Genomic DNA, 11,476 nt, shown 5'->3' with positions numbered 1-11,476 from the left:
TAATTCTAATTTTGGGAAAAGTCGAGTTCTTTGACTAAAACACAATAAATAAATAAAGCAAAGTCCCCAAGATGTCTCCTCCTACCCCCCCCCCCCCCCGAGTTTGTGTCTTCTACGCCCCTGCTCGTTTACATAGTAAAGGACCACCCTCCTTACATCTAGTGTGTGGAGTTTTACCTCAGCTTAGCTTTGGGGGTTCTGGAAGAAAGCCAGAAGCTCAATCGACTGGTTAATGTGAAATTGTGAAATGCACTTGGGGGAGAACCTAGGAGTAAGACGTAAAACCATTTTATCCTTGTGTATGACAAAGAAAGGATCCTGCACTGACAATGCTTGTATTTCATTAACTTCTTATAGAAGTAATAGCCACTAAGAAGGCAGTCTTGTAAGTCAGGTGTTTAAGACTTGACTTGTGCATCGGCTTGAAAAGGGGTCCCATGAGCTTAGCGAGTACTACATTGAGATCCCATCCTGGCGGTGGGTTTGAAACCGGAGGGTGAAGTCTCTTTACCCCCTCCATGAATGCCTTGATGACCGGCACCTTCCACCGTGATACTTTATTGTGGGAGGTGGTGTAGGCTGACAAGGCCGCCAGGTGGATCTTCAAAGATTTGAATACTAACCCTGAGTTTAGCAAGTGGAGCATGTAATTTAGAATGTGGGATGGGGGTACATTCTATGGGGTTAATTTGTTTAGACTGTCACCAAATTACAAATCTCCTCCAATTGTCAAAATAACAGCGTCTAGTGTTAGGTTTTCGTGCTTCCTTCAGGATATCCATACACCTCTGTGGTAGGTTAAGATGTCCGAACTCTATGAATTCAGGAGCCATGCTGCCATGTTCATTGAGCGAGGTTGAGGATGCACTGTTAATCCCTCGTGCTGAGTAGATTGGTCAGGCACGGTTGTTTGACGGGATCGGACACCGCCAGTTTGCACAGATGTGGATACCATTGTTGTCTTGCCCACATAGGAGCAACTAGGATTAGTGTCGCCTGTTCCTTGTGGATTTTGTTCACCACCTTGTTCATGAGAGGAGTCTGGGGAAAACCGTAAGTAAATTTCCCCGACCAGTTCATCCATAGGGTGTTCCCCTTGGAGCATGGCTGGGGGAACCTGGACGCGAAGTCTGGCCATTGACTGTTTTTGCTTGTAGCGAACAAGTCTATTGTGGGAAATCCCCATTGATAGAAGATGTGTTCTACGACACCTGTGTCTAGTTGCCATTTGTGTTCCTCTGGCAGGGGATCTCTGCTTAGTGAGTCTGCCAGAGAGATGAGTTCCCCTGGAACGTGCTGTGACAATAGGAATATTTTCCGTCTGAGTGCCCATTTCCAAATTTGTTGCGCTAACTTGGATAGATTTGGAGAACGTGTGCCCCCACCTCCCCTGTTTGTTGATGTAAAACATCACCATAGTGCTGTGGTGAGGACTTGCACTGACTGGTTCGCTAGGTGAATCGCAAATGCTTGAAGGGCTTTGAACACCGGCAGGAGTTACAACAGATTGATGTGGTTCTGCGCCATAGCACGAGTCCACAGACCTTGTACTGTGTGATGAAGGTAATGAGCCCCCCACCCAGCGAGTGAGGCATCTGTAGTGACAATCGCCTGCACTTCTGGATCGTGGAAGGGTTTTCCCTTCTGCAGGTTCTCTCTTGTCCACCAGCGATTGTTTTGTACTAGTGTTGGCGAAATGACCACTAGATCGTCCCACTGACCGCTTGCCTGAGACCACTGTTTCACCAACCACTCCTGCATGGGGCGCAGACGCGCGTGAGGTACCAAGTAAATGCAAGATGCCATCATGCCTAGCAAACGCATTGCTTTGCGTTGGCTTATCTGGCGGCCAGCTTGATAATGAGGTATTTGCATTAACATGTTTTGGACTTTTTCCTCTGATGGAAAGACAACCCCCTCTTCTGAGTTTAAGATAGCTCCTAGGAACTGTTTGGTCGTGCTGGGTACTAGGCTTGATTTGTTCTCGTTTATCGAGAAGCCCAATTGAAAGAGAAGGTTAACAGTTCTTTGAATGTGCTGCCTGCAAATGAGGGAAGTCTCCCCCGTAATCAGCCAGTCGTCCAGGCAAGGGTACACTGTGATTTCCTCCCTGCGCAGGTGTGCTGCCACCACCGCCAGTACCTTTGTGAATACCCTTAGAACAGATGCTATTCCGAATGCCAACACCTTGAATTGGTAGTGCTGGTTCGCTATCTTGAAACACAAGAATTTTCTGTGTGCTGGGAACATTGAAATATGAAAATAAGCATGTTTCATATCCAGTGTTGCCATGTAGTCCCCCCACTTCAGCAGAGGGATTACTTCCTGTAGCGTAGTCATGCATAACTATTGTGGCATGACATACTTGTTTGCAGGGTGTAAATCTAATACTAGGCACATTGTTAGATCTTTCTTTGGCACAAGGAAGTAAGTTGAATAAATACCCCTGTTTACCTCGCTGTACGGCACGACTTCGAAGGAATCCTTCAGGAGTAGAGCCTTGACTTCCTCCAGCAGGATGAGTTGTTCTTCCTGTGATGGTTTTTTCTGGCGCAGTTGGAGGTTTGATGGTCTTCCCTGGAGTTCTATACAGTAACCTCCCGTCACCGTCGACAGCGCCCACTTGTGTGATGTTATACCCTCCCATGCGTGGGTGAAAAAAAGATATTCATCCTCCGACTGGGGAGGCATGGGAGGGGACCTGTAGCAGGGCGTCATTGCTTGGAGGGTGTCCCACCAGCTCTGGTGGGGGAACCTCTCCCTCTTCCGCGTGCCCTGCGCTGACCTCTGGGGTAACCCTAGGTAGCCTGTTGGATGGTGTTCCATGAGGAACCTTGGCTCCGATTATATCCAGTACCTCTGTGTATTTTGGCCCCGAAAGTGACGAAAATTATTGGCACCTCTTTGGCCTGGTTATTTGTCAGTTGGCCAAGGTTTTTTAGTGTCTCATATTCTTCCTTGGCGGACTTTAGAGCATCCTCAACGGCTTTACCAAACAACACATTCTGCTCAACAGGCATGTTGAGTAAGGTAGCTTGAGTTTCCAATTTAAACCCTGACTGCCTAAGCCAGGCGTGGCGTTTTAAAATTGTGGCTTTGGCGACAATGCGGCCAGTGTTATCCGCAGCGTCAAAGTTGTTTTTCAGAAGAACGCCAGCTGTAGCTCACTCTTCCACACCGTGGGGCGAGGGCAGGAGCCCCCCCAGCACCCCAGCCCAGCGGCGAAACCACGAGACGACGAGGAGCACGGACAGGGCCTGCCTGACCCTGTCCCCACACGCCGCCTGACCCACGCATGCCGGGCGCAGCGCGGCCTGAAACCGAGGCTGAGCCTCGCTAAAATCAGCTGTAACCGCCGGCAGGCGGATCACGCCGGCGGCCAGCGCAAAGGCCACTCTAAGGCCTGTTGAGGCCTGCTTACCCCCTCACTCACTCTTCCACACCGTGGGGCGAGGGCAGGAGCCCCCCCAGCACCCCAGCCCAGCGGCGAAACCACGAGACGACGAGGAGCACGGACAGGGCCTGCCTGACCCTGTCCCCACACGCCGCCTGACCCACGCATGCCGGGCGCAGCGCGGCCTGAAACCGAGGCTGAGCCTCGCTAAAATCAGCTGTAACCGCCGGCAGGCGGATCACGCCGGCGGCCAGCGCAAAGGCCACTCTAAGGCCTGTTGAGGGCCTGTTTGGAGCATCAGGAGCCAGGGGCCACAAACTCTGCCCGTGCTGCTCCAGGTGGAGTGCATAGTCGAGCTTAGAGCCAGGACCCCTTGCCGTCCACCTACAGGGTAAGCATACTGCCCCCCTCCTCCACTATCCACTCCCGACCCTCGAGCTAGAGCCCTGACCTAGCACCTCCTAACATTGCTACGCCCAAGGTCCCACATGCACCGTTGTGCTTCTGAACTGCAACAAAATACTTAATGCACAATCCATAGCCAACCAACCATGGGCTTGCCTTGCTCTGCAATATGCTGCCATCTGACAATAGCACCGTTACCACGGTCGCCCAGCGACCACTGTAATACTGTGTAGTCTCTGTGTTGTGCCCTATGGTCATATCTAGACCACACTACTGTGTTGTGCCTTATGGTCGTATCTAGACCACACTACTGTGTTGTGCCTTATGGTCGCATAGTGACCACACTACTGTGTTGTGCCTTATGGTCGTATCTAGACCACACTACTGTGTTGTGCCTTATGGTCGTATCTAGACCACACTATTGTGTTGTGCCTTATGGTCGTATCTAGACCACACTACTGTGTTGTGCCTTATGGTCGTATCTAGACCACACTACTGTGTTGTGCCTTATGGTCGCATAGTGACCACACTACTGTGTTGTGCCTTATGGTCGTATCTAGACCACACTACTGTGTTGTGCCTTATGGTCGTATCTAGACCACACTACTGTGTTGTGCCTTATGGTCACATAGTGACCACACTACTGTGTTGTGCCTTATGGTCGCATAGTGACCACACCACTGTGTTGTGCCTTATGGTCGTATCTAGACCACACTATTGTGTTGTGCCTTATGGTCGTATCTAGACCACACTACTGTGTTGTGCCTTATGGTCGCATAGTGACCACACTACTGTGTTGTGCCTTATGGTCGTATCTAGACCACACTACTGTGTTGTGCCTTATGGTCGTATCTAGACCACACTATTGTGTTGTGCCTTATGGTCGTATCTAGACCACACTACTGTGTTGTGCCTTATGGTCGCATAGTGACCACACTACTGTGTTGTGCCTTATGGTCATATCTAGACCACACTATTGTGTTGTGCCTTATGGTCGTATCTAGACCACACTACTGTGTTGTGCCTTATGGTCGCATAGTGACCACACTACTGTGTTGTGCCTTATGGTCATATCTAGACCACACTATTGTGTTGTGCCTTATGGTCGTATCTAGACCACACTATTGTGTTGTGCCTTATGGTCGCATACTGTGCCCTGATTTTGCTGCCCACATTGCATTCTGTTTCTAGTTGTGCCATGTTGAACGATACCCTCGCCATGCCTCAACAATCCACCAGCTCACCAGCTGCCCCACTGGCATTCCTCTCCAACATTCCTCCCACCTACTTCCTACCATCATTCTTCACTGAAAGCATCCCCACAGCACGTCATCCTCCACCCAGCATAACTTCCTACACCAGACCCATCCACACCAGGAACCAACTCCTAGGTCTCCGTTCTAGATACCCTAGACTCACCCACCAAGCACCTCCCACCACTCTTAACACGCCTAACACGCCATCCCTTACAGTCAAAACACCCTTACCTAAACCCACCATGCCGCACTCCATCCCGGCGACACCACTCAACACCACCCCTACCTCGGCCCAACACACACACAACCTACAGTGTGCCCTCATAAACGCCAGATCCATCCCTGCCCATGCCATTGAAATTCACGAACTCCTAATTAGCTTGGACCTCGACATCTTAGCCATCACCGAGACATGGCTGCACAGCGCTGCAGGGCCAGCCCTCAACCTTACTATCCCACAGGGGTACGCCATTATCCGGCAAGACCGCCTCTCCTCAGTAGGTGGTGGGGTAGCATTCATCCTGAAAGATCACCTCGAGGCCAGACAAATCACCTCCAATCTAGGTGACAACATAGACTCTCTAGCTATAAAAATTGCCCTCTCCCCTAACTCCACCATCACCTTCAACCTAGTCTACCGCCCGCCCGGCCCCCTAACAGAGTTCCATGAGAACCTTGTACACCGCCTAACAGAAAACCTAAAACTCACCTCCAAAAGCATCCTTCTAGGTGACCTTAACCTGGGGTATAACGATAAAAAGGACAAGCCTGCTAAATCTCTTGCACTAGCCTTAAAAGAACTAGGCTTCGACCAAAAAATAACCTCACCCACACACAACAAAGGCCGTATCCTGGACTGGATAGCTGACCACAACTGTCACGTCGACATTAGCTCCATCACCCCGACTCCTTGGTCAGATCACCACCTCATTCACTTCTTTATTCCCGCTGTATCTAACACAAACAAACCTAACCCCATCCCCCCAGCACTGGCAAGATGTGTAAAAAATCTCACTAAAGATAAAATTACACCCCACCTTCACATCCTCTCCACAGACCTCAAGTCATCTGACCCGTCAGAATTAGCAGATATCTACAAGAGCACCATAAGCACCGCCATTGACGCCATTGCCCCCTTGCAGACCAAAAAAGCCAAAACTATCAAACACTCAAATACCTGGTTCTCCACTGAACTCAAAGAACTCCGCTCACAGAAAAGAAAAGCTCTAAACTCCTGGCAGAAATCGCCTTCCCCAGCCACCCTATCCTCCTACAAAAAAATCACTGCCCAATACAAAAAAGCCATAATCACAGCTAAATCAGTCTCTTATAATGATAGAATTGCTAATGCAAGCTCCGAATCCAAAGAACTCTTCGCCATTTTCAACGAACTCACCACACCGGCCACCAAATCACAAGACATTGTTAAAGACCAAATCTGGTGCAACTCCATACAATCTGCCTTGTTAAATAAAATTGAACTCCTACAAACAAAAATTAAGGAGCACCACAAAAACCTATCACTGCACCTCAAATCTCCCACCACCACGAGCCACATGCCCACCCCTAGTTCGGGAACCACATCCACCAAAGCCCCCACTACCCCGTTCAAATTCAGGGAAGTCACAGAACACGAAGTTATTGAGATAATGAACAAGATCAAACCATCCAATTGTAAAGGAGACCCCTGCCCCGCCAGCCTGATCAAAGACTGCACTGAAACACTCGCCCCTTTCCTTAAATCATTCATTAATGCCTCTTTCAAAACCAACACTGTCCCTGACAGTCTAAAAGAAGCCTGGGTGCGCCCGCTTCTAAAAAAAACCACCCTCGACCCTGAAGTAGCTACCAACTACAGGCCCATCACCACTGTGCCTTTCCTGCTCAAGATACTGGATAAAATGGCCTACACACAAATCCAGGATTATCTCGAAACCAACCATATCCTAGGAAAAAGACAGTCAGGCTTCCGACCAGGTCACGGAACTGAGTCAGCCCTACTTGATCTGAAAATACAGCTTGCTGACACTATGGATAAAGGCAAACCGGCACTCCTTCTCCTACTGGATCTATCTGCCGCCTTTGACCTTGTCAACCACGATATCCTAGGCATGCACCTAAAAAATGAAGCACACTTCTCCCCGGAAGCCATTGCATGGGTGGCCTCATTCCTAAATGGCAGACTCATGAAAGTCTTCTCAGACACTGCCTCGGCAACCCCTACCACCATCCACTGCGGCGTCCCACAAGGCTCCTGCACCGCCCCCACTCTCTACAATATATTCACCCTTCCTCTCTTCAATGACCTCGACTGTCGTAACATAGCGTATACCAACTACGCAGACGATACGCAGGTACTACTCCCTCTAACTGGGACCTACGAAGAAGATGCGACAGCATTAACCAAAATCTACACAGCCATCCAAACCTGGATGGCGGCCAACGGCCTCTGCCTAAACGGGGACAAAACCGAAATCCTCATAGTAGGGACCAATGAAATTCTCAACAAACTCCCCCCCCAATACAAATCCTTCAACATCGACAACTCCACCATCTCAGTCTCCAAGACTGTTAAAACCTTAGGCGTTCACCTAGATGCCTCACTATCTATGTCTCGCCAGGTCAACGCCATAGCCTCTTCCTCGGCACTTACCACCAAGATGATAAATGCTGTCAAGCCTTTTCTCTCCGCCAAAAACTGCCTGTCCATCGCCAGAGCCACTATAGGTACAAAACTAGACTACTGTAATGCCCTGTTCCTAGGCACCTCCGCCCACAACCTAAAAAAACTCCAAATCACGCAAAACAATGCGCTCCGGGCAGCACTGTCCATTCCAAAAAGAGAACACATCTCGCAAGCAAGGAAAGATGCCCACTGGCTACCCGTGAAGGAACGCATACTTTTCAAAGCCATGACCATCACACATAGATGCCTATCCCTGGATGCCCCACCCTATCTCGCAGAAAGAATCACACCGAAAGCCTCCATCAGACCCACCAGAGCTCACCGCACCAACATGATTGATGTCCCCACGTTTCAAAGATCCAGGGCGGGAGGAACCAGCTTCCAACACCTCGCACCTAAAAACTGGAACTCCTTACCTACCTCACTAAGGAACGAAAAATCATACCATACCTTCCGTAAAAACCTCAAAACCCTCCTATTCCGCTAAAGTCTTCCACATGCACTCTCATGCTTGCATTGTAACCACAGCATAGCATAACCTCTAAGCTCAATGTTTATTACCAATGTGAAATGTACTCGGTAACTCGGTTTACATCTGTAAACACATTCCTATGCTTGTGTTCATGACTAAGTCTGCTGTAACAGCGCCACGATGCCCCAGGGCAGTTCTGTGCGCTTTATAAATGCAAATAAATAAAAGTAGCTCTGCTTTCAGCAGCTAGAAGGGAGAGGTTGGATTTAAGTGGCTCTGGTGCCAACTCTGCCAGGGCCGTCACCTCATCCCATTTGGTGCAGTCGTAGCTGGATAGTAAGTTGGAATTATTTGCTATCCACGCTTGGTATGCCACTGATGACACTATCTTTTTACCCATGGCATACAGTTTTTTTCTCTCCTTGTCCGGAGGAGCTTCGGAGGATGCCAAGGGGGTACCAGCTCTCTTCCCGGTAGTGGTGACTACCAAAGAGTCTGGCCGAAGTTGTCCCCTTATATATAAAAGGGTCGAAAGGCGCTGGGCGGAAGAGCTTCTCAATTCTGGGGTTTACCGCCGTGGTTTCATTAGGCCTCTCTAAGGAAGGCTGAATCCTTCTTTGGACTGACTTAAGCAGGGGAATAAATTTGGCTGCAGGTTTGTCGCCGAAGATATTTTCTGCAAAATCCTTTTCCGGTTGGATCTCTTGCGTTTCAATCCCGAAATGCTCTGCAGCCCTTGAGTATATAATTCTGGAGCGTCCATTGCAAAAATGACCGACTCAGTGTCATCTTGATCCGTATCGATTGTCCCCCCACACCCAACTGGCATTGTAACTTTTGACGTCATCATAATAAAGCTCATCCTCATCCATGTAATCACCCCCTGCATCCAGGTCGTACAGGCCAGAGGAGAGGCAAGGATTTTTGGGGAATGGCTCTACGGACTGTTCCACTGGGGGAAAAGATCTTTTCTCAGCCGGTTGTGCCGGTAATTGGGACTGAGAGGCTGTCTGTTTTTTGAGCTGGACCCCTGGGTAGTGGGAGGCGTGGTGGCAAGATTTGTGAGAACATGTGGATGTTAATCGAAAGAATTAGCCAAACAAGTCATATGACTCATGACTATCAATATCTTGTGCAGGGCATGAGGCTGACTGGGGATAACCCCTGGGTAGGCAGGGGGTAGAAGTAGGGGAAGCGGTGGGATAAAGCTCTTCCTCCGTATCTACACAGATGGGATCAGGCTGCTCTACTTGATGAGGCTCCTCATAGGTGTCTTGGGCGGGAATAACCACAGGTTCTGGGGTGGATGACTGCTCTCTAGGCCTGTCTTTCCTATCCCATGAGTCCTTCTCCTTAGTGGAGCTGGACTTGTGCTTTTCTTTATGATCCCTGCTCTTAGAGGAAACTTTTTTGGAGATGGGGTCGAGGTAGGGGCCTTGGGGGTCTGTTCATCAGCAGAACGGGCCAATCCCGACTCCCTGGCCTTGTCCTCAGGTGTAGGTCGAGTCTTGACTGCAGGGATGGCTTGCGCGGCGATTGTCGATGCCGCGAGGCTGGGCGGAGGTATTTTGAGTCTGACGTCTTGTTTTAGCGGGCTTGTCGTGAGATGGCTGTACTGGGCGCTCAGAGGACTTCTGATCAGAGGATCTGCCCTTTGTCGTCGACTCTCGGCATGCGACTTCGCTCGCACCGCTGTGGGGAGTGTGCTTAGTGTGGGGGAGTGTTTTGCCTTTGCCGCCGGGTGTCTTCCCTGTAACAGGACAGCCGGTCTGTCTGTTAGGGTCGGGGGCTGGCACTGGGGAATGTTGAGGTTCCCCGGCACTCTCGCCGTCCAAAGGGACAGCATCGCTGCCGTCGCTGGACGCTCTTTCAAAGTCCATGGCAGCCTCTGCCTGCATGGCGTGATAGGCCCAATGCTTTGTCCACCTGTCCTTGAGGGTCTTGGGTCGGAGCAGTTTACAGGCCCGACAATGAGCCGTGTTGTGGTCTCTGCGCAAACAAAGGTTACAGACCCTGTGTCTGTCGACCCACGTATATTTTTTATTGCAGGATGGGCAGAATTTAAAAGGGAGTATGCTCCATTTTGTTGGCAGGCAGCTGGGCGACAATGGGAAATGGTGGGAATATACAGGTTTATGACCACCCCCACTCTCCCTACTGTAAGGCCGAAAGGGCCTTCCAAGGCCGGGTGGCGCCGTCGAAATCTTCGTCCGACGGTCAGCTTCGTAGTCTTCCTGGAGTCTTCACCGCGTCGACACACGGTGTCAGTAAAGGACAGAAATATACTAACAAACTATAAAGGTCAATGGCATAAGCCAAAATGCACTTCGCATATATGCGACCGCTCAAGATGGCGGAAAACAGCAGTGATCAAACTTTTTCATAGTTGATTACCAATGCACCAAACATATCCAAAAGAGAACTATAGGCAACTCTGCGAAATAAAATGATGGCTCGACTCAGGGCAAAAATAAGGCTGTGGAGTGAGATTGAACGATCATAGATTGGTCAAATGTGGCAATTTCGGAATGGAATCAGACTTTTGTGGGCCCCTGCAAAAAAAAGTGGACTTTCCATTGCCGACTCAATGTGATCATAACCCATATCAAGGACAGTGCTGGATATTTTGAAACGTTCATTTTTGACATCTGAATCCAGAGGTCTCACTGTAGTTTAGACATTGCACCGAACATGGCTCTTTGGAGCTCTAATTCAGACACTTACAATTATGAGAATTTGATGGTAGATCGTGGTTTTAGTTTATTGCATTTCACCACTTCAAATGTTCTGCCTTAGTTTGGAATACGCTCCTGTGACTCAAAGTTCATATTCTCTCTGTACATTAAGACTATGATTAAACTAGTAACTTCAAGATATGGGAACATTCTGTTTTAGTCTTTTACTATTGGCCATGTGTTCAGTTTTATGTCTCAATCAAGAACCACATTTCGAATAAGACTGCTACTTCAAAATCTAATTTGTAATTCTCATAAGACCTCATTAATATGGTCCCAAATGGTGATCTACACTACTTCTGGACTGAGCCTTTCTTTTGTGTTTCTGATTCTAGTGCTCCTGACAAGGATGGCAAGGATGTCATGGGCGTTATTTGAGACATTCTCTTAGTTTACAACCATAGTTTTCACAGGATAAAACCAAGATGCAATATCCAAAATCTGACCGATATATGGATACATGCTGAAAAATGGGATAATGTGTGAGCAATGTGTGAAGCACCCAAAGGATCCTGGCCCAAAACAGAA

The sequence above is a fragment of the Ambystoma mexicanum genome, chromosome 6q (genome assembly GCF_040938575.1).
Source record: "Ambystoma mexicanum isolate Mex_15411 chromosome 6q, UKY_AmexF1_1, whole genome shotgun sequence".
NCBI lineage: Eukaryota > Metazoa > Chordata > Amphibia > Caudata > Ambystomatidae > Ambystoma > Ambystoma mexicanum.
This window is presented reverse-complemented; position numbering follows the sequence as displayed.